Source organism: Paroedura picta, chromosome 6 (assembly GCF_049243985.1).
Source record: "Paroedura picta isolate Pp20150507F chromosome 6, Ppicta_v3.0, whole genome shotgun sequence".
Taxonomy (NCBI): Eukaryota; Metazoa; Chordata; class Lepidosauria; order Squamata; family Gekkonidae; genus Paroedura; species Paroedura picta.
Genome location: NC_135374.1, coordinates 114,483,409 through 114,511,178, shown reverse-complemented (window position 1 = coordinate 114,511,178; position 27,770 = coordinate 114,483,409). Strand labels below are relative to the sequence as shown.

At 45.2% G+C, this 27,770-nt stretch overlaps 1 long non-coding RNA gene across 2 annotated transcripts; it reads left to right on the top strand.

The window, feature by feature from the left end:
* The first annotated feature begins 7,251 nt into the window (after window positions 1–7,251).
* LOC143840785 (uncharacterized) lies at window positions 7,252–26,138 on the top strand. 2 transcript variants are annotated; one of them, XR_013232410.1, is made up of 3 exons: window positions 7,252–7,355; window positions 19,091–19,239; window positions 26,012–26,138. It is a non-coding gene; the product is annotated as an uncharacterized LOC143840785 (long non-coding RNA). The 2 variants fall into 2 exon arrangements; XR_013232409.1 differs by lacking the exon at window positions 26,012–26,138 and adding an exon at window positions 19,320–19,425.
* Window positions 26,139–27,770: the final 1,632 nt, after the last annotated feature.

The following is a 27,770-nucleotide window of genomic DNA, read 5'->3' as shown; positions in this document are numbered from 1 at the left end:
CTTCCTTCCTTCCTTCCTTCCTTCCTTGTTTTCTTTTCCGGTAGGGGGGGGAAAAGATTACATTTTTAGTTTGCAAAGTTTTATTGACTAATCTCGTCATTATCTTTCAAATGCAAATTTGAGGTTTTAATTTAGAAGTGGTGCTATCTTTTAATTGCATCAGTTTTAGCTGAGAATTCGTATGACTATGTAATCTCTATGATCTCTATAATTATGGAGATTTCTGCAGTGGGAATCATGGAGCCCCCGATATACTATATCTGGATTTCTCCATTTATTTTATATAATAACAACTCCAGGTACTGGATGCAACATCACAGTGAGCAAAAAAGCAGGGGAGGGGAGGAAATTATCTGAATGCCACTATGTATTCAGCTTAATTTCCCAAATAACAAGGAATTTAGATAGATGTATGGTTCCACATCACTTCGCTTTTATATGGATCTATTGATTAAGGAGCATTAAATGCATTGGGGGGAAATCTATGTAACTCCACACATGTAGATGTCCTCAAACGTTACCAGCTTGCACAAGCCAGCTGACCACATGTGGATGGCAACCCATGTTGTGTTTTGCTTGCGTAAATAACCACAACAGATCTCAGGCCCTCAAATGAAATACCCATTGTCCGCCTAGGGGACAATCACTACAGGGAAGGGGGAAATATTTGGAAAAGGAAAAGGAATGCTGAGCACAAAGCTTAACTGGGAGAAGGTGGTCCCAGATAATAACTATAATTGCATTCTTGGGTGGGATTCTGGAGTGGTTTCAAATTATGCATTTAGTCATAATCCAACAGACTGTGGGATCTTCTCCAGTGGCTCCTCAATCAATTGCCTACACCAAATATTTAAATCAGGGGTAGTCAAACTGCGGCCCTCCAGATGTCCATGGACTACAGATGTCCATGGACTACAATTGCGGCCCTCCAAATGTCTATGGACTTCCATGGACTACAAGTGAATGTTGGCAGGAGCTCATGGAAACTGTAGTCCATGAACATCTGGAGGGCTGTAGTTTGACTTCCCCTGATCTAAATCTATTCTATTTTCAGGTGTCCAGGCTAACCTGATCTCATCAGATCTCAGAAGTTAAGGAGGGTCAGACCTAGTTGTACTTGGATAGAAGACTGCCAGAGAAATCCAGGGCTCTGCCCTGACTTGGATAGCTCAGGTAAGTACAATCCTGTCAGAGCTCAGAAGCTAACCAAGGCTGACCCTGGCTAGTATTTGAATGGGAGACCTCTAAGGATTCGGGTGGTAGTTCCTCCAAGGAACACTAGGAGTCATGATGTGGAGGCAGGCAAAGGTGGACCACATCCAAACGTCCCTTGCCTCACTACCAGACAATCCTTGGATCTCCTTGGAGATACACTTCTGATTCTATGACTACACACATGCCATATGTTAACGTTTAAGGCCATATGCTGTCTGGGACCTGCGTATCTCACGGACTGCCTCTCTGAATATGTCTCCCGGGGAACACATGTTGGCCATGACCACGTGATTAGTAGTCCCCAGTCCTAAGTTCCATGTACTGTTTTTCCTCAGGGGAGGGCGCGATACAAATAAAATAAAATAAAATAAAATAAAATAAAATAAAATAAAATAAAATAAAATAAAATAAAATAAAATAAAATAAAATAAAATAAAATAAAATAAAATAAAATAAAATAAAATAAAATAAAATAAAATAAAATAAAATAAAATAAAATAAAATAAAATAAAATAAAATAAAATAAAATAAAATAAAATAAAATAAAATAATAGGAAATGCAACTGGCCTTGAACAGGGCTGGGACCTTTTTGGCCTTGGCCCCTGCCTGGCAGAACAAGCTCTCAGAGAACATCAGGGCCCTGACAGTGCTGACACAGTTCCACAGGGCCTGAAAAACAGAGATTTTCCACCAGGCATATGGTTGAGGCCAGTAAACACAGGAGAGCAAGAACACTACATGGACCTCCCCTGACAATTTTGGGTTCTCCTACTTTCCTAGCTGAGGTGAGTGATAATGACTCTGTTTTAAACTAACTTACGGAACAATTGTGCTTCTAATGTTATTTAATGTATTAATGTATTTACGGTATGGTTTTATTATATACTAGGGGCAAAGCCCATTGCACTCAGGAACACATGCCTGCCCTGTGGCTTTCCTGGGTGCTGAATCTCCCACACCCCTTTCCCTGCTGGATCTTGAGATCCAGCACATTGGAGGTGATTCAACCATAGGAAACTCTAATCTCAAGAGACTAGATTGATCCCCCACTCCTCCTCCATGTGCAGGCAGCTGGGTTGGCAACCTCTAGTTGGGGGCTTGGAGTTCTTCAGGAATAACAACTGATCTCCAGGCAACGGTTCTTCTGAAGAAGATAGCTGGGAGGGAGGGAAGGCAAAGGCCACCTTGGGTCCCATGGGGCTGTTGGGCAGCCTTTACTCCTTCTCCCCCCCCCCACAGACTCTTGAGGACCCACCTCAAAACTTCAAGAAATATTCCTAACCCAGGGGTCACCAACCTCCAGGTGTGGCCTGGATACCTCCTTGAGTTGTTCATCTACAGACTTTAGAGATCAGCTTCCGAGGGGAAAATGGCTGTTTTTTTTGGGGGGGGGGATTTTGCTATGACAGCTTATCTCCAGACAACAGAGAAGAGTCCCCCTCTAAAAATGAGCTGCTTGGGAGGGGGGACTCTGAGGCCTTGTTCCCCACAGAAATCCAGGGATGCCTGGGCATCCTCCAGAATGGCAGCTTTTCATCTGACTGCAGAGGTCAATTCCCCTCAAGCTGGTTGAAAGCAACTCACTGGGGCAGGCTCCACTTCTCCCCAACTTCTACACCAGGGCGATTCATTGTGGTGGGCTGTGCTTCCTCCCCCCACACCTTACTTTTATACCACGGCAACTCATTGGGGCATGCTGTGCTCCCCCCCCTGCTTTTACTGCAGGAAAACTCATTGGGGCAGGCTGTGCTTCTCCCCCACACACATACCTAGACGCCAGGGCAACTCACTGGGTGCAGGGTGTGCTTCTCTCTCCCCCCCCAAACTTCTACACCAGGGCAACTCACTGAATGCAGGCTGTGGTTCTCTCTCCCCCCCCCCCCAGATTCTACACAAGGGCAACTCATTGGGGCAGGCTGTCCTCCCCCCCCCCCCACCTTCCTGGGCTGAGTTACTCACTGAGTTTTTCTTCTGCTGCTGTTGCTACTTCTCATCTCCCTCCATGCCTGAGCTATTCACTGGGGCCTCTGCTGCTGCTGATTCTCTCTCCCCCCCCCAATTCCTTCAGGGCCGAGCTACTCACTGGGGCCTCTTCTGATGCTGCTTCTCCTCTTCTCCCTCCCTCCACACCAGGGCTACTTAATGAGGCTGCCTCTTCTGCTTCTGCTGCTGCTTCTCCTCTCCCTCCACACCTGAGCTACTCAGTGGGGCTAGCTGTGTTTCCTCCCAGCACCTTCCAAGGGTGGCAGGAAGTTGGGGGCAGATAGCTGACTCTTTATCAGCCCTTCCTGGCTGAGGGCTCCCTCTCGAAAGGGGCTCAGCTAAAGGAGACGGCCATTCCTAGCCAAGGGCCAATCAGGGAGCAAGTGATCCATTGTTCTGAAACTATATAGTACTAGGAATAAAGCCCATTGTAGTAAGAATACAATGGGTGCTAGCAGGCGGTGGCCGTTGCCGGGGGGGCGCTGGCAGGGGTAAGAGAAAGTGGGCGTGCATGCTGCGGGCACGGTAGGGCCGGCAAGAGGGTAGATAGGGAGAGGGGTGGGAGATGTGCCGCATTGGCAGTGGCACATAGTCTGGGAGAGACCCCGGAGGCAGAGGGAAGAAGACACGAGGGCAGGCAGCTTACCGTAGCGAGCCGCCATTTTGGAGGGTGGGCGGCGGCTCGGCATCGTCGTCCTGGTGGCGGTGGGGATCCACAGGCAGTAAGAAGGGAGGCCGTGGGCTCAGGGGCAGGTCGTCGGCGAGCTCCGCATGTCAGCGGGGAAGGTGGAGGGCGGGCGGCAGCTCGACGGTAAGTTGTGTGTGTTTGGCGGCTCCTCCGGCGGCGTGGGCGTGTTGGCGGGGCTGTTGGAGCGCGGCAGCCGGCTCGTCGGCGAGGTCTTCTGGCACGCGTTGGTGTCGGTGGCGACGGTTGAGGGCGGGCGGTGGCTCGTGGTGGGGGTGTTCGTTTGTGCGGCGTGTGGTCGAGGCGATGGTTCGCTGCCGGCAAAGGAACAGGGCGTCTTCAACGCAGCTGCCCTGCTCCTTTGCCAGCAGCAAACCATATGGGGATGGAGCGTGGGCAGAGAGGGGCGGGCCAAGTGGCCAATAGCGTGCTTCCCAATTGGCCATTTGGCCCCCGAGTGGCAGTCGGAGCTTCGCGGCTCCTAATTGGCCCTCTCCGAGTTTTTATCCCGGACGGGTCCCACCCTAACTCCTCCCCACAACAGCTTACTGTTTTATTTAGTCTGCGGCGCCCGCGGTGCCCGCGGCGCCACGAGCGGTTTTAAGATACTGATATTGTAAGCTACCCCGAGATGGCTGTTTCAATAGGGGTGGCCCATAAACAGACATAAATAATCCAGGGCTCTCTTGCAGAAGCAGGCAACGGCAAATAAGCTCTTTTCAACTCTTGCCTTCAAAACCCAACAAGGTCCCCTTAAGTTTTCTGAGACTTGATGGTACCATTACCACCATCATGACGGGACACCTCTAGATCTCAAATATTGTGATTTTGCAATAGTTATTCTCCTCTGTATATGAAGAACCACAAGTTCTGATGTTTGGCCCATAGCAACCACAGTATGTTGAAAATGTTTACGGGTATAAGAATAGCCTTGTGACCTGAAGAGATCATCTTTCTGGGAAAGTTCACTTTGTCATTATTTTGACCATGCAATTAATACTACCTTTTTCACAGATATGCATTTCAATCTGGGTTCTCTTAAATTTGAACTCTCTAAATTCCATTTCTCCCATAACACGGACAATTTGATTCACCTCTGCATTTGTAGGCTGCGGTTTTTGAGCATGGAAAAATAACAATGAAATCAGTGCTTCTTGCTCTTTTGAAGTCAATATTAACCACGATCTTTATACGGTACAGGACAGACATTTTCAGTTTATTTTAAAAAGCAGACAACTTTCTTTAATTTTATGCACAGCCCAGAAGGGAAAGGGATTATTACTAGTTAATAGCAGAGAAACAGTAACATGGTCATATTGTGTCATTTGGTGCAGTGGTTAGGAGGGCAGACTTCTGATCTGGTGAGCCGGGTTTCATTCCCATCTCCTCCTCAACGTGAAGCCAGCTGGGTGACTTTGGTCTTGTCATAACACTGATAAAGCTGTTCTGACCAAGCAGTGATATTCGGGCTCTCTCAGCCTCACCTTCCTCTTCTTCTTCAGTAATATCAGGGCTCTCTCAGTCTCATCTACCTCACAAGGGGTCTGTTGTGGAGAGAGGAAAGGGAAGGCGAATGGAAGCCCCTTTGAGACTCTGTCTGGTAGAGAAAACTGGCATATAAGAACCAACTCTTCTTCTTTTTCAGCTATGCATGACAAGGAAGATATGGGTTAGCTGCACCTATGCTTCTCCCCTGTTTGATTCTTAGCTCTCATTTATCGTCACCATCCATCATTTGTGATCCATCAAGCCAAAGGCTACCCACTGGAGACTTGTCAAGCCTCCCACTTTGCTGGGTGCTCAGGACTGCAAAAGCAATGGGCAATGACCCTAACCCCAAAAGACAGGTCTGCATGATAGTATTTATTTTATTGGCCAACTTATGGTGAGCCCGTAGGATTTTCAAGGCAAGAAACATTCAGAAGTGTTTTGCCATTGTCTGCCTCTGCAGAGTGGCCCTGGATTTCCTTGTGGTCTCCAATCCAAGTACTAAGCAGGGCTGATCCCATTTAGCTTCTAAGAGGTGATGAGATTGGGCTACCCTGGCCTATCCAGATCAGGTTGAGACCAGCCAAATGACCAGTTACCTTACCAGCTACTGTCCACAGCTGGTGGTCTGCAGTTGACTCAAAGTATCACACATTCACCAGCTCTGACTTATAGTCCTTAATGCAATACTTTGTCACAGATTCCAGAATGCCTGCTGAAAGTTAAACAATTAAAGACAAAGTGTTTTGACAAGAGTTTATATCACAATGTGGCATTTCTCTACTAATTGCCGTGGGGTGGTATCTGTTATGTGACTGGGGGCCCGTGCATTTTTGTAATAATCAGTGCATGCATCAGGCTCCTTAAAGATTAGCCATCTTTTGAAAGGTTTTGTAAACATGTGTGATCTTATTGAAACCATTTCTCCCCTCTTTGCAGTATAATGTAAGTGCACAGAAGAGGTTTACAGCATCTTTGTGTGTAGGCCTAACATGGTACAGACCATAGAACAGCTACAACTATTGTTGTTGTTGTTGTTGTTGTTGTTATTATTATTAATATTATTATTATTATTATTTATTCTGTTTCTAAATAGCTCTCTCAAAACAGGCTCAGAGTGGCGTGCATAGTTCATTTATCAATGACAACAATTAAAACAACAATGAAACATTAAACGTTAATAATTATGATGAATTTTAAAACCTATTAATAAATTAACAGCATCTTAACAGCATCAGTTTTTGCCACTGCTACCCAGAAGTTAGTCACTGCCACTAAATCTTCCCAGGATGGGTGTCTCTAGGGGGTGCCTTTTGTTGGGGGACCCATAGAAGTTATAGGATCATTGGCCCCAACCAAAGGCTCCGGGGAAGAGCTCCATCTTTTCATTTTATTTATTTATAATTCAGTTTTTAAGACTGCCCTCCTTGGCCCAGCTGTCTTGCAGACCCTGCATATGTTGGTATTAACCTACGCTAAGGGTGGCCAAACTCTGGGTCTCCAGATATCCATGGACTACAATTACCATGAGCCTTAGGGGTTATGCTTTAGAACAGGGGTAGTCAACCTGTGGTCCTCCAGATGTTCATGGACTACAATTCCCATGAGCCCCTGCCAGCATTTGCTGGCAGGGGCTCATGGGAATTGTAGTCCATGGACATCTGGAGGACCACAGGTTGACTACCTCTGCTTTAGAAGATGGATAATCAGCTTCTGTATACTTGGGGGCCATTAAAATGTGCTATTCACTGTCAGAGGAGGTGGAGATTACCACAGGAATTGACACCTTTAAGGGGGAATTAGGTAGAATAATTGTCTCCATGACTACTAGGCAGCCAATCCCTGAATCTCAGTGCTACATAGCAACATCAGAAGAAGACCTTGGCCTCTATGCCCTGTTGTTGGATCTCCAGAGGAACTGATTTGTGACTGTGTGAAACAAAATGTAGGACTAGCTGGACCACTGATCTGATCCAGGAGAAGGTAAAGAAAAAAAGAGGGAAAATGCTATATGGAACAGGAGGACTTAGTAGGACTTGAAAGGTTAATGTCTATACAAATTAGGCAATAGGTTATAAAATTGGTGACATAAATATGGTGAACATTTTTTAAAAATAAGGTTAAAAGTTTTTGTACATGCCCTGACTTCAAATGTCTATGGGTTACAATTCCCATGAGCCCCAGGTACTCGTGGGAATTGTAGTCCATAGACATCTGGAGAGCCACACTTTGACCACCCCTGCTCTAAATGCTACCTTTCACCACATTTGCAGTTGGGGGTGATGTCTGGAATGAATACTGGCCACATGTGTGAATTGCTGCAAATGTCCATCTCCATTTCATAGTCTAACAGATGTCTACAAAAATGCTTCATCTGGAGCTCTGGCGCACTCCCATAAGTCATTCAAGCTTGCTAAAGGGAGTTGCTTTTAGAGTTACGTTGAAAGGAGAACCATAGGCACAGAAGGCTAGATTGCCTCCCTTCTTTCAGAGGCATCATCAACTTCTCCCTGAATTTTGGGAGTTCCCTGAGTGGCTGAAAGAGGCAGTGATTTGCCCTCTCCTGAAAAAATCAACGCTGGACCCGCGGGACCCTACCGGCTACCACCCAGTGTCGCTTTTGGCATTCCTGGGCAAGGTGATGGAAAGGGCTGCGGCAGGCAAGGTCCTGGCATTCTTGGAAGAAACTTTGGCACTCGATCCATATCAGTCTGGCTTCAGTCCTGGCCACAGGCTGGAGACAGTGTTGGTCGCCCTGCTGGATGACCTCCGTCGCCAGCTGGATAGAGGCGGGTCAGCTGTGCTGGTTCTCTTAGACCTGTTGGTGGCCTTTGACATTGTAGACCTTGCCGGCATGGACATACAGGACACAGCCTTGCACTGGATACACTCCTTTCTCCAGAACCAGATCCAGAGGGTTGCGGTGGGGGATGAGTTCTCACGGCCCTACAGACTCTCTTGTGGGGTCCCTCAGGGCGCGGTCCCCTCCCCCACATTGTTCAACATCTTCATGCAACCTCTGGCCCAGCTGGTACGGAGCTTTGGGCTGGGTTGCCATCCGTATGCTGTTGACACTCAGCTCTATCTCCTTATGGACGGACGCCTGTATTCTCCACCAGAACCATTCACCAGATGTTTGGAAGCAGTGACTGAATGGTTCGAGCAGAGTCGCCTGAAACTCAACCCTCCAAGACAGAGATCCTGTGGCTTGGGGGGTAGGGGGTGGGATCAGGCAGCACGCTTACCCACCATAGCAGGGGCACAACTCACCATCGCGTCCTAGGCCAGGAATATGGGTGTGACCGTTGATGCTTTCCTGACTATGGAGGTGCAGGTCAAGAGAGTAGCTGGTCAGGCTTTTTTCCATCTATGCCAGGTTCGGCTACTAGTGCCATACCTGTCCGTTGGTCACTTGGCCACAGTGATCCATGCGACAGTCACCTCCAGAATAGATTTCTGTAACTCGCTCTACGTGGGCCTACCCTTGTCCTTGATCCGGAAACTTCAGCCAGTGCAAAATGCAAGCATTACGCCTGTATACCTTGGATTCATCTAGATTCATCGCCCCCACCCCCCACCCCCGGGATTTGAAGTGTACATCGATTCTTCTCCGTTCTCTCCGTCGCTTCGGAAGTGGGGGTGGGAATGGGATATTTTCCATCTTATTGGGATTTTTAAAGTCTTTTAATGGGAAGTGGCAGGATATAAATATAATAATAATAGTAATAATAATATAATGATCATAAATGGAACTCTATGGCCAGATGATACTGGACATAAAATGCAAACGTTCTGAGCTAGAAAACATTGCGGCAAAGCATCACAGAGCTGTTGAGTTAGGTTTCTGAAGTGTCAAATGCTTGTGGTAAATCTTCTAGGTAATTATACTTGATCTCATTCATATTTTGGCATCCCAGCTTCTCAGTTCTGACACTCTTAAACTTCAGTCTGGCTTACCAGGCTCAGTTAGGCCTAACTGTGGTTTCACAGGAGGTATAGACCATATATCCTAACTTAACCTTGGAGCCTGTGAAGGAGGAGAGTGCAAAAGTTGGCTTGAAACTCAACATCAAGAAAACAAAGATCATGGCATCCGGCCCTCTCAATTCCTGGCAAATAGATGGGGAAGAAATGGAGATAGTGACAGATTTTATTTTCCTGGGCTCCAAGATCACTGCAGATAGGGACTGCAGAAAAGAAATTAAAATACGCTTGCTCCTGGGGAGGAAAGCTATGGCTGATCTAGACAGCATCCTAAAAAACAGAGACATCACCCTGCCAACAAAAGTGTGTTTAGTTAAGGCTATGGTATTCCCAGTTGCAATGTATGGCTGCGAAAGTTGGACCATAAGGAAGGCCGAGCGTCAAAGAATTGAGGCTTTTGAACTCTGGTGCTGGAGAAGACTCAGTCCCTTGGACTGCAAGGTGAACAAACCAGTCAGTCCTAGAGGAGATCAGCCCTGACTGCTCCTTAGAAGGCCAGATCCTGAAGATGAAACTCAAATACTTTGGCCACCTCATGAGAAGGAAGGACTCCCTGGAGAAGAGCCTAATGCTGGGAGCGATTGAAGGCAAAAGAAGAAGGGGGCGACAGAGAATGAGGTGGCTGGATGGAGTCACCGAAGCAGTCGGTGTGAGCTTAAATGGACTCTGGTGAATGGTAGAGGACAGGAAGGCCTGGAGGATCATTGTCCATGGGGTTGCGATGGGTCGGTCACAACTTCGCACCTAACAACAACAACCTTGGATTGGTCCCTGACCATGCCTTTGCCAGCTATGGAGTGAAAGAAATAAGGCCAGTGCTTGTTGAGTCAAACCAGGATTTTGGTCATCCTCTGAAAGCTGGATTCTGGTTCAATCAAATAACCATTCCAGCTTATTTGACCCAGTGTCCACCAATAGCTTGCCATGAGGAGCATTTGACTCACACATCCTCCTCATTAGACCCCATTATCTGTTCCACATATATTTCTGGTAAGGGCTTGGAGGAGGAGCGTGTCTCATGGCTTAAGTGCCACTCAGCGCTTAACACCCACTCAGGGCGGCTGTCCCACTCCTGAGTGTCTCCTCCTCCAACTCACTTGCCTGTCTGTCCAGTGACCAGCCAATCACCCCTGACCACCTCCTTCTCCTTCCACTTCCCTCTGAGGCTCAGAGGCTGCAGATCCCTGCCACATGAGAGCTTCCCCCGCTGGTAAATTCCCTAACAGCTGCCTGCAGTCTTTCCAGGGGGAAGGGGGAGGCCATTCATAGAATTCTTCCACCACCACCACCCCCCCCCCCCGCAATCTAGCGCCCGTTGTATTCCTGAATGCAACGGGCTTGGCCCCTAGTCATGAAATAAAAACCATTCACCCACTGCCTCCACCAAGAAACCTTTCTTTGAATTCTTTTACTTTGACATTACCCTGCTTTTCCTACGGATTCAACACAAAACAAAAACAACTCACACCACCGGTAATATGAGATAGAATATTTTCTGTAATGGATGCCGTGTGGATATAAATAACGGACAGTTGGTCAGCTGATTGAATTAAGCAGCAATCTGAGAACTCTTGAGTTATAGTACAGCTAATGAGCAGTTGGATATCGGATGCATGCCGAGGGCACAGGGCAAGAGCCGGAAGTACAAGGTGGCTTATATATGTCAGTTTTAAGATAGCATCTTTGTAACAGGGAGGCGGAAAACTGCAGTCTCTGCTATATTTCTAGCAGATGCTGCTCTTTGGGAAAGGCGTTTTTGCTACCAGGCACTCTGACAGATCCACGTTTCCTATAAAGGAGTTGCCACACACCAAAACCCCAAGTTCAATTAAGCATTAAAACCTCAGCTCCAAGGTGCCTTCTGGCCAGAGCGGTAGAAATCTGTTCAGCAAAAGGATCTAAAAAATGAAGCCGTTTGATGATAGTAAATGGATATAAAAGCTGGGTAGGAAAGGCAAGTGGTAAAAAAAAAATACATCTATTGCCCTTGGTCCAAGTGAGAGTAGCTAATGAAAGGGAAAATAAAAGGAAGATTTGGCATGTCAGAAATGAACTGCAGACTCCAAAACGTTGGGAAGGAAAGCTACGGAATTTCCCGAGCTGACAAATGCGAGAGGACACCGGACTAATTGTGAATGAGGCTATTTGACAATTGGTCTTCTAGATCAGGGGTAGTAAAACTGCGGCCCTCCAGATGTCCATGGACTAAAATTCCCAAGAGCCCCCTGCCAGCATTCCCAAGAGCCCCCTGCCAGCAGGGGGCTCTTGGGAATTGTAGTCCATGGACATCTGGAGGGCCGCAGTTTGACTACCCCTGTTCTAGGCCAATGGGAAAAAAATAATCCAACAGGAAGTTGGGGGAACTCACCACGTGCATCAGACACGCCAGGACCTGAGTGACTGCGAAGCTGGCCCATCAAATTATTTTCAAGCCGTGCACAATAATGGAAAATAACACAAGAAGGACACAAACTGTTCAAGCCCCATCAAGTGGCTTTAAGCATGGAAAAATGTAACCTGGAAAGGGAGGGGGTGGGGGAGAAAGAAAGTGCTGAGAAAACAGAATGTAATTACAGGAGGCAATGTTGTCACTAGTGGATCAGAAAATTAAGCAATACAGAATAGAGGCATGCCTGGCGCCTGCAAACACAGCCCTTGTCACAATGGAAAGGAAAGCAAAACAGTCTTGCTGCAGACCTGCTACTGTTTTTGAGCACAGTAAACATTAGGGCCAAAGGTACATAAAATAGGGAAAATATAGGGTGACCTATAATTATGCAAGAGATATCAGTGGTTGTCACCTACTACAGTGGTCCCCAACCCCCGGGACCGGGACCGGTTCGTGGATCAGTCGGTACCAGGCCGCGGCTCCTCCTCTCTTCCCTGGCTGCTGCCTCGGGGGCTGCCCTGCCACTCAGCTGCCACTTCACTTTTGGTGCTCTCCAGTAGCTGCCATGGCTGGGGCTCCCCCTCGTCATGGCACTGTGCAGCTGCTGCTGGTAGTGCCCCCCAGCAGGTAGCGGGAAGTCAGGGGTGCCAGCGGGAAAGCAAGTGGAGCAGGGGCTCAGGCAGCGGCGGCGACGTCCCTTGGCAAAAGACTACCCTCCCCCGAGCCTCAGTAAAATTCTCAAGCGTTGACTGGTCCCTGGTGATAAAAAGGTTGAGGACCAATGACCTACAACATCCAGCTCAAACTGGTCCAAAGCACTAGTCCAAAACACCTGGTCATCTACAGCCCATCCCAGGCCTTCAGTGGTAGAACTTCACCTACTCACTGACAACACCCTAATCTAAAATAGTCACTTGCCAAGGAAAACGGGCCAACTAATACGTATGCTAACCAGAAATCAGATCCTGCATCAAACCAGGATGCAAACTCTTTCTCCTAAAGCCACTCAGGCCAAAGTTTTACAAGAACAAATTACTTCAGCTGATCCAATTGCTCTTCGTCCAAGGCAATAAATGCCATTGTGCGTCAACAATGCCCTTCTGCTTTCTGCGTAGGACAAACAGGGCAGTTAGTAGTACACAAAAGAATAAACGCACAGGTCTGACATCAAAATTGCAGTCTTTGGGAAGTGGTGGAAGAGCAGTTCAATCTCCCAGGACTCTAGAGGTCACCATTCTCTAGCAAAGAACTTCAAAGGAAGATCAAGGATGGGTTGGACAGCATCCCCTTAGGTCCCTGGCCATTACAAGTATTAACTAGTCTACAGCATCTTTTATTTATTTGGGCATTTTATTCTGCTTTTTTCCCCCTCTGGAGGGACTGGAAATGACTCGCAAAACAAACAAAGAAAGTACCAAATCACAAAATTAAACAAAGAAAATACAAACACAATTGGAGTGACTGTTCACAATCTCTATACTTTTCGTTATTTCATTAGAACGTTTCATGATTATGTCCCACCTTCTGGTTTTTCATGTCCCTTTGACTCTAGATCGGGGATGGCCAAACGGTAGCTCTCCACATGTCCATGGGCTACAACTACCATGAGCCCCAGCTCATAAGTTTTCTCTGTATACCTTTGTGCTGGCAGGGACTCATTGTCATTGTAGTCTATGGACATCTGGAGAGCGACAGTGTGGCCACCCCGATCAAGATGTTCATAAGTCTTCTCTGTATGTGTTTTTGCCAGTCACGTTCAGATAGGCAGGAAACCACTTCCGAGAGTTGCCAACTCTACCTTGACAAATTCCTGGAGATTTGGAAAACAGTGCTTGAGAAGGTACAATTTGGGGAGCGAATGCAACTCAGCAGAGGTGTAATTCTGCCCTGTGAAGCTGCCATTTCATCCTTGTAGTCTGGAGATGACTTGCAATTTTTTAAGAACTCCAGACTGCATCTAGAAGTTGGCACCCCAACACAAGATTCCTGCTTCCCTATGTGGAGGGATTGCAGTGCAATCTCAAACAGAGTTGGTTTGGGATTGCATTATTAAGGTGCATCAGTATATTGCATGTGGGAGCATACATGATGAAAGGTAGCAAGGGAGACAGGGAGGGAGGTGTAACACTTGGCGGCTATGAGAATGTACATCTCTGTTGAACCCATTTTGCCACTGATGTTCACAAGACCCCCGTTCCGCACAGGTCTACTAGAAGAGTGCTTGGATCCACACATCATCAGCTGTCACACGCTTGGTGCTCTGTTGTCTTAATTCACCTCCTGATTGCTTCACCCATCTAGGAAAATCCAGAAGGTGCATGTTCGTAACAGCACAACAGTAACGGCATACTCTGAGAAACTGCAGAGAATAGTTAAAATCAAGATTCTATTTTACCTGAAATGTATGTTACTAGGTATTTTTCCAGAGATTTTGTCTGTGTTGGCTAGGGAATTCTTCTTTTATGTGACAACTTCAGCTAGACTCCTAATTGCCTCAAGATAGAAGCAGCAAGAACTGACAGATTTGGAATGATGGTCAAAGAAGATGGGAGAACACGCCACAATGCCAAAGTTCACCAACTTGAGGAACAGAAGACTACGTGAAGAATTTCATGAATGCTGGGACTCCAAGTTCCAAAACAACTGGTCAAAGAGGTCCACTTCTAGGGGCTCCCAAAGAGGGTGCCCCCATCTTTCCATTACATCATATGGAGAGTCCATCCCATAGCTGGTGCTGAGGCAGCTGCATTGGTTGCTAGTCATGGCCCAGATCAAGTTCAAGGTCTTGGTTTTGACATTCAAGGCCATCCATGGCTTGGGCCCTGACTGAAAGAAGACTTCCTTGCTAATCTCCCCCCCCCCCGCCCACCCCACTAAACACATCACTCTGCAGGCATGAATCTTTTGGAGGTCCCTGGCCCTAAAGAAGTGTACCTGGCTTTGATCAGGGCCAGGGCCTTTTCGGTCCTGGCCCCAACCTGGTGGAATGAGCTCCTGGGAGAACTGAGGGCCCTGATGGAGCTGTCACAGTTCTGGAAAATGGAGCTCTTCCACCAGGGCTTTGGTTGAAGCCAGTGCCAGTGCTAGGGATATCATGACCCCTACTCAGGCTAAGTTGTATTACATCTACATCCTTCACCTCTTGGGAGGTCTGCTTGGGGGGGAGAATATTTTGACCACAAATCTTTGTGGTTGCAGGGGTCTTAGGGCCCTTGGGTACAATGGGTTTTATATGGGGACTATGGGATTTTTTATGTTTTAAACCACTGCAAGTCATTGGAAAGCAGTGGGATATAAACTACATTGAATGAATGAATGAATGAATGAATGAATGAATGAATGAATGAATGAATGAATGAATGAATGAATGAATGAATGAAATAAGTCTATCAGTGACTACTACCCAAGGGGGAAAGGGGGAACCTCCATATTTAGAGACACTAATCTTTTGAAATCCAGAGCCAGGAGGCAACATCAGGGGGAGGCCATGGCATCTGTGCTGTGTCAGCAAGAGGAGCTGGTTTCTACTGTGTGAGACAGGATGCTGGGGTAGACAGACCATTGGTCTGATCCAACAGAGCTCTTCTGATGTTCTTATCAGGTAAAGGCCTCAGCCTCTGTGCCATGCTGTTGGACCTGCAGAGGAACTGATTGGCCACTGTGCTGGACTAGATGGACAACTGGTTTAATCAAGCAAGGTCGTTCTTATGTTCTCATGTTCTAAACTGAGGTGCTAGTGCAAGACAAAGAGTGCTCCATACATGGAATCCTTGTTGAAAGCATTCAAACCTGTGGAATTCAAATGTTGCAGAGCTTGTAAAAGACTTTAAAAAATTATATACCTTTTGCCAGTCAAGTTATCTCTCCTCCTTTCCCGCTATCACTCAGATTCAGGCATGGTTTATAAAGCACAAGGGGACTGAACTGTTAATGAGTATAGCAGTTTTTAGTGTCTCTCCCTGTATGCATTTGACATCCATTATGTTTGCTGAGGGAACTTTAAAGTCCAGTAAGTAGGTAATGTAGATCCTCAGGTAAACTGAAGCCAATGAGAGGGCTCGGGCTTGTTCCATCAGGTGCAGTTCACAGCAGTCTCTTATGTTACCTGACATCTGTTAGACAGCAGAGAAACCAATAAAGAAGTGGGATAATATAAGCTGGCTAAAATGCGGATGTGCAAAGATTCTCCCAGGCTTTTGGTTGGGACCGGTGAATGACATAAACTGATACCAAAATATGGGATGCTCCTTAAAGTAAATCACCCCCTAGTGGGAATTTTTGACTATTTTAACTCATTTTAATTGTAATTTATATATGGTTGTGAACTGCTCTGATATAATACTGAAAGGGTGTCGGAATCCCCAGGTATTTCTGCCATGATTTCTTTAGTGACCTGTACTTCCCATGCCCTCCTGTCTCTTGATGGCCAAAATGATTATCTTTATATTTTGACTCCTTTGAAATGTGCCTTGTTCAAATTCCCAGGGGAGGGGGAAAAGCCCCTATATTGTTCACCCTATGGTTTCTTGTGGCCTCTTGTGGCGCAGAGTGGTAAGGCAGCCATCTGAAAGCTCTGCCCATGAGGCTGGGAGTTCAATCCCAGCAGCTGGCTCAAGGTTGACTCAGCCTTCCATCCTTCAGAGGTCGGTAAAATGAGTACCCAGCTTGCTGAGGGGTAAACGGTCATGACTGGGGAAGGCACTGGCAAACCACCCCATATTGAGTCTGCCAAGAAAACGCTAGAGGGCGTCACCCCAAGGGTCAGACATGACTCGGTGCTTGCACAGGGGATACCTTTACCTTTTATGGTTTGTAATTCAGTCCTGACAATGCCTTCAACATAGATATTTGCATTTTCTTAATAAAGAAACTTTAATTCCATGAGTTTGCTTATTTAGAAATCGACATCTCTCACAAAGGGGCAGTATATAAATTTGATAATAAATAATAACTAGGGTACAAAAGTTAGTTCCAAGCCCCATTGGAAGGGTTTTTCTACTACAACAGTGCTACTGTTGGTGCTACTGCTAGTGTTTGATATCAACTGATGGCTTTGGAAGGTCTGATTGGCAAGATTTGTTTTTGGCCAAAAAGGAGATTCTTATGAATCCACTGGATCTGCATGTGGCCTGGTATACCATCACACAAAAAGCAAAACTTGTGTCTGAGGATACCCACCTGTTTGGGTATGGCATTTTTATTTTCATGTTCAAGTTTGATTTATTTTATATGAAAGAAGAGAACAAAAATAAATCAAAGCAATTATCAGTATCAGTAAAACATATTTTTGGAAATGATGGGTCACTTGTTACCTGATTAGCCCTTGGCCAGGAATGGCCCTCCCCTGTAGCTGATCCCATATTGGGAGGGAGCCCTCACCCAGGAAGGGCTCATAAGGAGTCAGCTCTCCACCCTCAACTTACTGCACCCTTCGGAACGTGTAGGAAGGAAGCTGAGCTATTCCTAGTTGAGTAGCTCAAACATGGAGGGAGAGAAGAAGCAAAATCAGAAGAAGAAGAAAAAGAAGAAGAGGCAGTCCCAGTGAGTAGCCCTAGCATGGAGGGAGGGAGAGGATTCCCCTATTTTCACCCATTTATAGAACAGGTAAATGCTTTGTTCAGATGAACCAAGTTGTTGCAATTAAACATATCAAGAGAGGTGGTCCTACAAAGAACATTCTGTGCAATTTTTTTTTTAAGCAGCGTTCCAGAACTGACAAGCTTGGCCCCTTCTCTTCAGTTCAATAAAAGGAGAACTTGAAATCAAATACTTTGCAGAGACCAGGTTAGAAGTTTTATGAGATACACAGAATCACTGCCTGGATGCATGCACAGTTTATCCCTGTTTGGTTGGATCTCATGATCGGTGAGAGCAAGGATTGTGGGATCTCTTCACTTTCTCCCATCCCAGACCCCATTTTGTCCTAAGAAAGTTTATTCCCATGGCTGTGTGACTCATGTGGCTAATTTCAATGTGGGTAGGGAAGCTATGGTGGAGAGAGGAAAGGGAGGAGAAATCCTTTCTTCTTCTTCTTCCAAGGTGTTCTCATTCTCTTTCCTTTTCCCCACATAATCTGAATGACCAAGATAGCTATTAGATAAAGCAGGTCTCTCGGCCTGGTAGTTAGGAGGATATGGAAGTTTCTGAAAAACCAACACCTTCCATTAGTTGTCTGCAGGACCTAGCCCATTGTAAGGAGAAGGAAGTCTCCTAAAAGAGAAATCTCAAGATGACCTTAATAGGTTGATTGATCAGCTTTGTGAGAGCCAGCTTGGTGTAGTGGATAAATGGTATAGTGGTTAAGAGTGATAGCCTCTAATCTCGAAAACCAAGTTTGATTCTCCACTCCTACACCACATGAAGCCAACTGCGTGTCCTTGGACCCGTCACAATTCCCTCAAAGGTCTCTCAGTCTCTCCTACCTTACATGGTATCTGTTGTGGGGAGAGGAATTGTAAACCGTTTTGAGATTTCTTCAGATAGTAAAAAGTGGGGTACAAAACACAGCTCTTCTTCTTTGTGTGTATTTGCAGAAATGTATACCATTCCACCAGAGTCTATTAAGAATAGTCATCGTCGTCGTCATCATCATCAATTGAATATTGATACAGCCTCCCAATATGGCTCGGAGTGATGTGCAAAGTGGTTTAAAATTAACAATAAAGTAAAAACAGTAATAATATAAAACAAATAAAAACATGGCTAATAAATTAGCAGCATTAAGCAATAGCAGCCTCCACAAATTCACAGCCCAGAAGTCTCCAAACTAGGTGTTACTCAGCAGACATGTTTTGTAGGGGAGGGCCACCAATGTTAAGTCATTGACTCCAATCAAAAGCTTGGTGTAAGAGCTTCATCTTGCAAGCCCTATGGAATTGTGCCAACTCTGACAGGGCCCAGACCTCCAAAGGAAGCTCATTCCACCAAGTAGGGACCAGGACTGAAAATGTTCTGGCCCTGGTTGAAGCGAAGCATACTATCTTGGGGCCAAGGACCACCAACTGGTTAGAATTTGCAGAGTGGAGAGTTCTTCGGGGGACACAGGCAGAGAGGCGGTCCCTCAGGTACCTTAAACCTGATTCAGAATTCAGCTGGAAGCCCATGCAGCTGCCGAAGCACAGGCTGTATCTGAGCACTCCAAGGTGTTCCTGTGAGGACCCATGCTGCTGCATTCTGAGCCAACTGCAATTTCCAGATCAGAGATAAAGGAAGGCCCATGTAGAGTGAGTTACAGAAGTCCAGTCTAGAGGTGACTGTCGCATGGATCACCGTGGCTAGTTATTTTTCATTTTTTTACTTTATTGATTGATTTATTAAAGTATTTACATTCTGTCTTTCCTTATAGTTCAAGATGGCTTACACTCCCAGCTCAAACCCAACGATGAAATAGTAAGCCGAAGACCTCTCCCCTCTTTAAAATTTGCTTACCATTCAACCCCCCTCAAATGCCCAGGCAAACAAGCAGATGTTACAGACCTACTGAATATCTCCCAGGTGTGTGTTGGGGAGGGGGGGGTCAAAACCTTCAACAGCAGGAGGATTATACAAAAATAACCGTCTCTTTCCATTACCAGATTTCCTTCTGCTGGATTCAACCCATCAGTTCTATTTCTGTTGGTCAGGCGCTTTTGAAGTAGAAAAGCAACCAAGAATTGCATTAAATAAATACGACATAAAATACTTAGGACTGCTAAAGCAAAATTTGTCATCACCATTGAATCACAATAGGCTCATGGAGAATCATCAAGGATTTGTTCAGTGAAGATGAATGACTAGAATTATGCGTTCCACATACATTTAAGTGCCCCAAATTTGAACACCTGTTTTGGGGTTTGGGGGGGAACAAAATAAATCATTTAGGAATGAAAATGAAATGACGTTCCCCTTATCACACAGATTTACTTCCCCTTTGATGTTCATATCAGATTTGTTATTTATTTATTTTTTTAAAAGAGGAAATAATCCCACAACAGTCATTACAGTTATTCAAACGACAGATGAAATGAAACTGGATTCTTTCTTCTTTGAAGATCTGTTAGTTTTTGAATACTCAAAAAGAAAGGAAGGATGATCAACAATGCAGGAATGGAATTGCTTTAAAATGCAATGCGACCATCTCACTGCAAAGTATTTTTAATTTTTTTTCTAGAACTTAATTAACTGCTAAATTCTATTGAAGGGGATGATTTACAACAGTTAATATCCTTCCAATGAATCCCCGAGTTATAATATTGTATAAAAATTGATACAGGCTTCACAGGAACTTGATCAGATGGAAAGGTGACATGAAAACATTTCAAATGAATAAAACTTAATCTGAGTAGGCCAATATAGCTGTAGCTCAACCATGCGGCTTGGGGGCATACTTCACAACCATGATTGTGAAATTCCGGTCCTTTATAGTTTCACAGCCATACGCTCAGGTTTCTTCGCACATTCATCACTCTCTATTGGCAATTGTTGATCCGTGTCTTATGGATCCAACTATTGCAAACGTGCAGGTGAAATGAGTTCACAGACCGTAGTAAGAACCATGTAGAAGAGGAGGAAGAAGAAGAGTTGGTTCTTATATGCCGCTTTCTTCTACCCGAAGGAGTCTCAAAGTGGCTTACAGTCGCCTTCCCTTTCCTCTCCCCACAACACACACCCTGTGAGGTGGGTGAGGCTGAGAGAGCCCTGAGGTTACTGCTCAGTCAGAACAGCTCTATCAGTGCTGTGGTGAGCTCAAGGTCGCCCATGTATCATTAAGCTTTTGACCAAGTCAGCCCCCGTGAGGAACAATCACCTTCCATGCTGATGAGATGATCGCTCTGGCTCCTCCTTTACTGTGACATCATTCTGCTTTCACAAGATTCTGATAGCATGTGACTTCCCATCGTGCATTTGTAACGTAGTAGATTCCATGCTGCCTTCTGTGGTTGAAAGGTGAAACCTGATTCTTATAATTAAGATACGTGAGTCATGGTAACAAGAGGCAAGACTTAACAACAAACTATTGATCCTATAGAAGAAGAAGAAGAAGAAGAAGAAGAAGAAGAAGAAGAAGAAGAAGAAGAAGAAGAAGAAGAAGAAGAAGAAGAAGAAGAAGAAGAAGAAGAAGAAGAAGAAGAAGAAGAGGTTTTTATACCCCGCTTTTCTCTATCAGAAGGAGTCTCAAAGTGGCATAGAAAGACCCAATGTGAACAACATCCACTCTGGCATCAGAGGATTCATTGACCAATTTGGCATCAGAGAGTTTTGACTGACTCTTCATAACAAAGGCAATACATTTTGCCACTTGTAATGTGACCTTTTGAATTCAGTCTGTGAGTAATATTACAAGTGTGAGCCAATCCAATTGTCTTGATTATCTCAATGAAATGTTTGTGAGGTATCATCCACAATCCAATGCAAATCTTAGTCACCAAAACACCATATGGGCAGATCCTCGACAGATCTCTGGTTACAAGAGCAGACTCACTCATTATATAGTCCTTAACCCCATCCATAAAGTCAAACATGTATTTGACAGAAGTTGGTCATGTATCTGTCTGGATTGAGGCACAGTATGTTACAGTCATCTTTTAACAGCTGGATTTCCCTGTTCGACCATGGTTGGATCCTAACTCCGCTGACATCAGTGGTCCTTTGTAGACCACCAGCCTATCCCTTTGGCTAAACCAGCAATAACGTCTTAAGAGAGAATGCAATCAAGACACTCTTTTCATATCGACTTACTAATCTTCCTGCAGTAGCAGATATTCACATCATAGCTCTGACTGTAAAATTCTTAATTACCGATCTGTTGACAAGTTATAGAAGTTGTTCCGTCAGCAAGACAAAATATCTCTAATGAACAAATCCATGCAATAATGAACAAGCTGGAGAAGTTCCATAAACATGTGAATAGAGCAAAAGGATAGAATTCACAGAATTAATTATTCAGTTCGAGTTATAGGCTCTGCATTATAATAACATCTTCAGTCTCGTCTTTAAGGAACTCTGCTTGAATTTACAAAAGGACATGTTTGAGAAAGCCTTGCTTTTGAATCACACAGTGCTTATATAAAACATTTTCCTTTTTTTTCTTTTGTCCTATAATTGTTTCCTCCAATTCCAAATTAAATCAGCAATGTTTTGGTATAGTGGTTAAGAGAAGCGGCTTCCAATCTGGCGGGCCGGTTTTGATTACCCACTCCCCCACATGCAGCCAGCGGGGTGACCTTGGGCTCACCACAGCACTGATGAAGCTGTTCTGACCAAGCAGTATTAGCAAGGATTCATAAATAGCTAGGTATAGTGCAACTGATGTGATTTTGAGACTCCCCATGTTTCAGATCCCTTAGGAACTTAGGCTGTCACTGGGGGTGCCTACTGAAATAATGAAGCTCAAAATAAAAGGGGAAGCCCTGCAATCTATGGAGGTCTTGGATGGAGGAGAGGGTGGGGTCCTCATAACATGATATAAGCGGGGTGGGATGGTCTGTACCACTTCATACTGTAGGTGGGGGAAATGACAGGGTTTTTTTCATGCTCCTGCCCTATAGAAAAATCTCCCACAACATAAAATCAGAGTCCAGTAGCACCTTTAAGACCAACAAAGATTTATTCAAGGTGAGAGCTTTCGAGTGCAAGCACTCTTCGTCAGACTCAAAAGCTCATGCCCTGAATAAATCTTTGTTGGTCTTACTGGACTCTGATTTTATTGTGCTACTTCAGACCAACACGGCTACCCTCCCACAAAATACACTTTGTTATAAAAACTATAAATGCATGGCTGTTGAATTGACATGTAGGGTGGCTAGAGACACTATTCTTGGAGTACATTGTCATTTTTTTACTAGGTGTATCCACATGCCACATGTCATTCCACCTGTAATGGCCAGACAATGACCTCCTTGCTCATATTACCTGGTTTTTAAACCCCGCTTTTCACTAGACAGAGAAGACTCAAAGTGGCTTAAAATTGTCTTCCCTTCCTCTCCCCGCAACAGATACCCTGTGAGGCAGGTATGACTGAGCGAGCTCTAACGGGACTGCTTTGTGAGAGCAGCACTGTGACTAGCCCAAGGTCATCCAGCTGGCTGCATGTGGAAGAGCAAAGAATCAAACCCGGCATGCCAGATTAGAAGCCGCTGCTCTTGACCACTAAATCGAGCTACATTTTCCTTTATAAATGATGCACAAGTCTCGGTGCAGAGAAAGGAGTGTTCTTAGAAATAAAGCAAACAAAACCTGGTCCCATCAACTCAAAAAGTGACTAGAAGACATTGATTTGGGTGTGGGGGTAGTGATAAAGCACTGGTTCTTACTGTTGAAACTGCTTCCAGTGTTCCTCTGAATGGATCTCCTATTTCTCTTATTTATTCCTGCAGTCTGAATTTTTTCACCTGGCCATACATCATCAGCAAGCCTAGTATTGATCCTGAGAGAGCCATCTGACTGAATGTAACATTAGAGTCTTACATGCCTGTATTTCCCCCCCCCCTTTATTTTTCTGCCCTGAGCTCATTGACAAGTTAAATATTTACTGCCTAATGTGCATAAATTCAAAGTTGGCAGTTCACTATGCTTACAGTATCATCTCCATAGTGCAAGGGGGGGGGGGATGATTCATTTCTCCGACTGCTCATTTTGCTTTCTCCTGTCATGTCTCCAGATTTGGTTGGAAATCTCAGCCTCTTTTGTCTGCCTTTACAAAGGCTCAGTGGAGACTTAAAGTTGACAACAAAACTCTAAATTGATATTCTCCATGCGAAATCTGTCAGGACAAAAAAACAACTCAATTTTTATATGTTCCCAAGCAAAATGGGCAAGAGAGTAAAGTGGGCAGAATCAGATGGCTCCACAGAAAATACGCTTCCCTATTTTTTTACAGTGGTTTGGCTACCTAATTCTGGACTATTCTTAAACAACTGGGACTCGTTTTCATTTACGTACGATTGATTTTATCATGTGCTAAGCTTAGAGACTAAAATGCTTTACTTGCTTCATTAATAGCACACCTTGCTCACAGGGGCAGAGAAACAGCTTGGAGCAGTGGCCTCTAATCCAGAAAATCAGGTTTGAGTCCCCACTCCACCACACACAGCCAGCTGGGTGACCTTGAGCCAGTCACAGTTCTCTCAGAGCTCTCTCGGCCTCACCTACCTCACAGGATGTCTGATGTGAGGAGCGGAAGTTTAGGCAGAGGTAGTCAAACTGCGGCCCTCCAGATGTCCATGGACTACAATTCCCATGAGCCCCTGCCAGCATTTGCTGGCAGGGGCTGATGGGAATTGTAGTCCATGGACAAGTAGAGGGCCGCAGTTTGACTACCCCTGATTTGGAATCTCAAGAGACCCCAGTGGAACCTTCTACCTTACTAAACCAGGACCAAATTAGTCATATTCCTCAAGATCTGCTTCTAGAAACAACTCAGTAAAAACTGGCTTGGGAAATTAGAGAATGAGCTAGAAATATCAGCCCTGATCTGGATGGACTAATCTAGCCCAGTCTCATCAGATGTCAGAAACTGAATGAGGTCGGCCCTGGATGCGAGGCCGCCCTGGAAATCCAGGGATGTGAGGCAGAAGCAGGCAACGGCAAGCCACATCTCAACATCTCTTGCCTTGACAACCCTACTAGGGGTCAGCGTTAAGTCAGCCATGACTTGGCGGCAGTTTCCTGATAGGAAACAATAAAAGAGAGAACACAGTAACCCAACCTGTATACACAAGATAAAATATCTTCAGCAACGATGGCACACCTGCAAACCCGACTGGGCTAAAATCGACATTACACTATGACTTCTACAATACGGTTGGTCTTTTCCCGATGAGGTTTTAATTGGTGTCTCTTGATCTAAGGCAGGGGTAGTCAACCTGTGGTCCTCCAGGTGTCCATGGACTACAATTCCCATGAGCCCCTGCCAGCGTTTGCTGGCAGGGGCTCTTGGGGATTGTAGTCCATGGACATCTGGAGGACCACAGGTTGACTACCCCTGATCTAAGGAATGCTACGAGGCCCACATTTTTTAGAAATAAAACCTGATCCAGCAAAGGGACGGCCGAACTATCATTTTTGAGCACGTGCCTGCATGTAAAAATGTCAGTCTTTGAAAATTCTGAGTTCCTTGCCACATGCAGCCGACTCGTGGCGGTACAAATGAGGCTGCCAATCTATCGTTCCCTGTATGTGAATTATAATGTTGTGTTTTAATAACAAAAGGAAACAAAGGGCTCCATTACAGCCTATTCAAGCAACTGACAAGAATTATGGGGGAATGGAAATGTGTATTTAATCACTCGTGGATATTCGTTAGGGAGGCAAGTAACCTCACAGGGGATTTTTATTTAAAAGGTAATTTAGCATTACACCAACCTACCAAGCATGAAGACGGCAGAAGACCCATGTCTTACCTGGTGATTTGCATCAGCTTCTGGGTATAGTCTTAGGGAAAAGGCAATTGAGCATAATGCATTCCCACAGCCCTAATGCAGTGTGGACAATCAATGCACTAAAGAATGTGGCTGCATGCTGATCACTTTCTGAATTTTGTGTGGGCCTGGGGGCAAATAAACCCATGTGCCACATTTGGGACTGGTATTCCAACTGGGATAGTGGGTGTGTAAAGATGACCTTTAAACAAAAACAGACAGAAGACACAAATCATAGTTGAAACAAGAGAGATTCTTTTACTTTTTATTTGTTGGTTGGTTTGTTTAATTGTATACTGCCCTTCCTAGCAGCTCAGGGGGGTGAGACTGAATTTAAGACCACTGGACTCAAGCTTTGATCTCTAGCACATCATCTAGCTCCTTATGCCCCTTGCAGAGCTTTTTGCGCTGCGAATTCTAATAGTTTCATGATCCCCGACCCATGCAAGGTATGCCTGGCCGCCACCAGGGCCAGGGCCTTCTCAGTCCTTGCCCCTACCTGGTGGAATGAGTTCCTGGAAGAGTTCAGGGCCCTGCTGGAGCTCTCTAAGTTCCACAGGGCCTGCAAGACAGAGCTCTTCTACCAGGCATTTGGTCAAGGCCAGGATGAGAAATATCTGTGGGGTCCCTCCACCGAGCACCTACCTTGAGGCATTGAGACGGGATGGGTCTATTGAGTTGAGTCACGAATTTCAAGGGGGATTGGTTTTTATTCTAGAACTGTTATTCTTATTATCTTATTTTGTTACTTTACTATTTTTGCTCTCTTGTAAACCGCTGCAAGCTGGCTGGCCCAAGAGCGGCGGTTAATAACTCAAATAACTCAATAAATCAATACAGCTTGTTTTCTTTTGCCTAATGTAACACAGTTTTGACCCAACGAGAGACCAGCAGACAGGGTTTGCCGGGCCATCCATGAAGGATCCTACACAGTGGCAGCGAGGTGGAAGGGGTCTGAATTGAGTTCTGCATGGAAGAGCCAACTGCATGGCGAGAGACACAGAGAAGTCCTGACGTCGGGCTCCCTTTGACTTTTAACATCTATTTGCTTTGCTTTGTCAAAACATATGAAAAATCATTAAAGTGTTTTAATAAATGTCTGCTTTTTCTTACTCATTCATCTTATAAATATTAATTAGCCATGGATCAGGCAATTAAAGTTTAATCAATTTGCACTAATTAGCACCCCATACTTGCATAAAAAGATAAAGCCGGCTCCTGCATCTGCCTGTTATTTGCAGTTTTTGTCAAGTGCTGATGAGTTTAATCTTGAAGGGAAGATTAAGAAGAAAAGAGGAAAATAAGTCAAGGAAGTAGTGTTAATTTTATTAAAGCTTCAATCAGGCTGCCTCTTATAAGCTGTGCCGGAACAATGTAAGGCAGTCTTTTTCATTTGGTGCGATGCTGAGTTTGGGAAGTTCAGATGGAAATTAGGAGCACTCTACAATGTAGACTGGCTGAGAAAAAAACACAGTTTTTGGCCCCCTCACGATAGCAGGTAGCCCATGCTTTCTAGATGCTTTTGACAATCGAGCAGTCTTATTGATTTATTCGAGGAGATATCTGTCATTTGGACTTTTGCAGTCAGCAGATCACTTAACTGTCAAGGCATTTCAGGGGAGACCCAACCCTACTATCCCTACACAAGGTTTGGATGCTGTCAAGTAATAAGATCCCCTTTCTCATACCATTCTCTATATTATATGTAGGAAATTGTGCCCTATGCAATGTCTCTTGCCTCAGCCTGCAGGAGAAGAAGATAAGGTATATAGGACAATAAAATCAGACTCCAGTAGCACCTTTAAGAGCAACAAAGATGTATTCATAGCGTGAGCTTTCGAGTGCAAGCACTCTTCCTCAGACTTGCACTTGAAGAAGAAGAAGAAGAAGAAGAAGAAGAAGAAGAAGAAGAAGAAGAAGAAGAAGAAGAAGAAGAAGAAGAAGAGTTGGCTCTTATATGCCACTTTTCTCTACCCAAACGACTCTCAAAGTGGCTTACAGTCACCTTCCCTTTCCTCTCCCCACAACAGACACCCTGTGAGGGAGGGGAGGCTGAGAGAGCCCTGATATTACTGTTCAGTCAGAACAGCTTTATCAGTGCCTTGGCGAGCCCAAGGTCACCCAGCTGGTTGCATGTGGGGAAGAGCGGAATCAAACCCGGCTCTCCAGATTAGAAGTCCGCGCTCCTAACCACTACACCAAGCTGGGGCTGATCCAACCATCTTCCAGGCAGCCTTCCTACAGCCTTTGGAGCTTTCCTCCAAATGAAGCAGCTCCTCCTCCCTTGGGAAGCCCAGATTGGCATTCAGGGCTAGACTGTAGGTGTATCCACCATGACTTGTGAACAGGGCCAGGTGCTATCCTTGGAACTCGTTGCCACTTGGCAAAGTGAGAAACAATTAAAATATATTTATTTTTCAGGGTTTTCTAGGCCAGTGTTGCTGGACAGAGACTTGCAAAAAAAATGGAGTCATAATGTAAAACTGTGGCATTTGCGAGCACTCCTCATCAGAAGATCTCATACTGTTAAGATAAACAAGGTCAGGAGATCCTGTAAGATTACTACAAAAAAAACCCAGAAGTATTTATATCCGGTATCCAATCTTCAACAATGCAAGATGAGGTTTC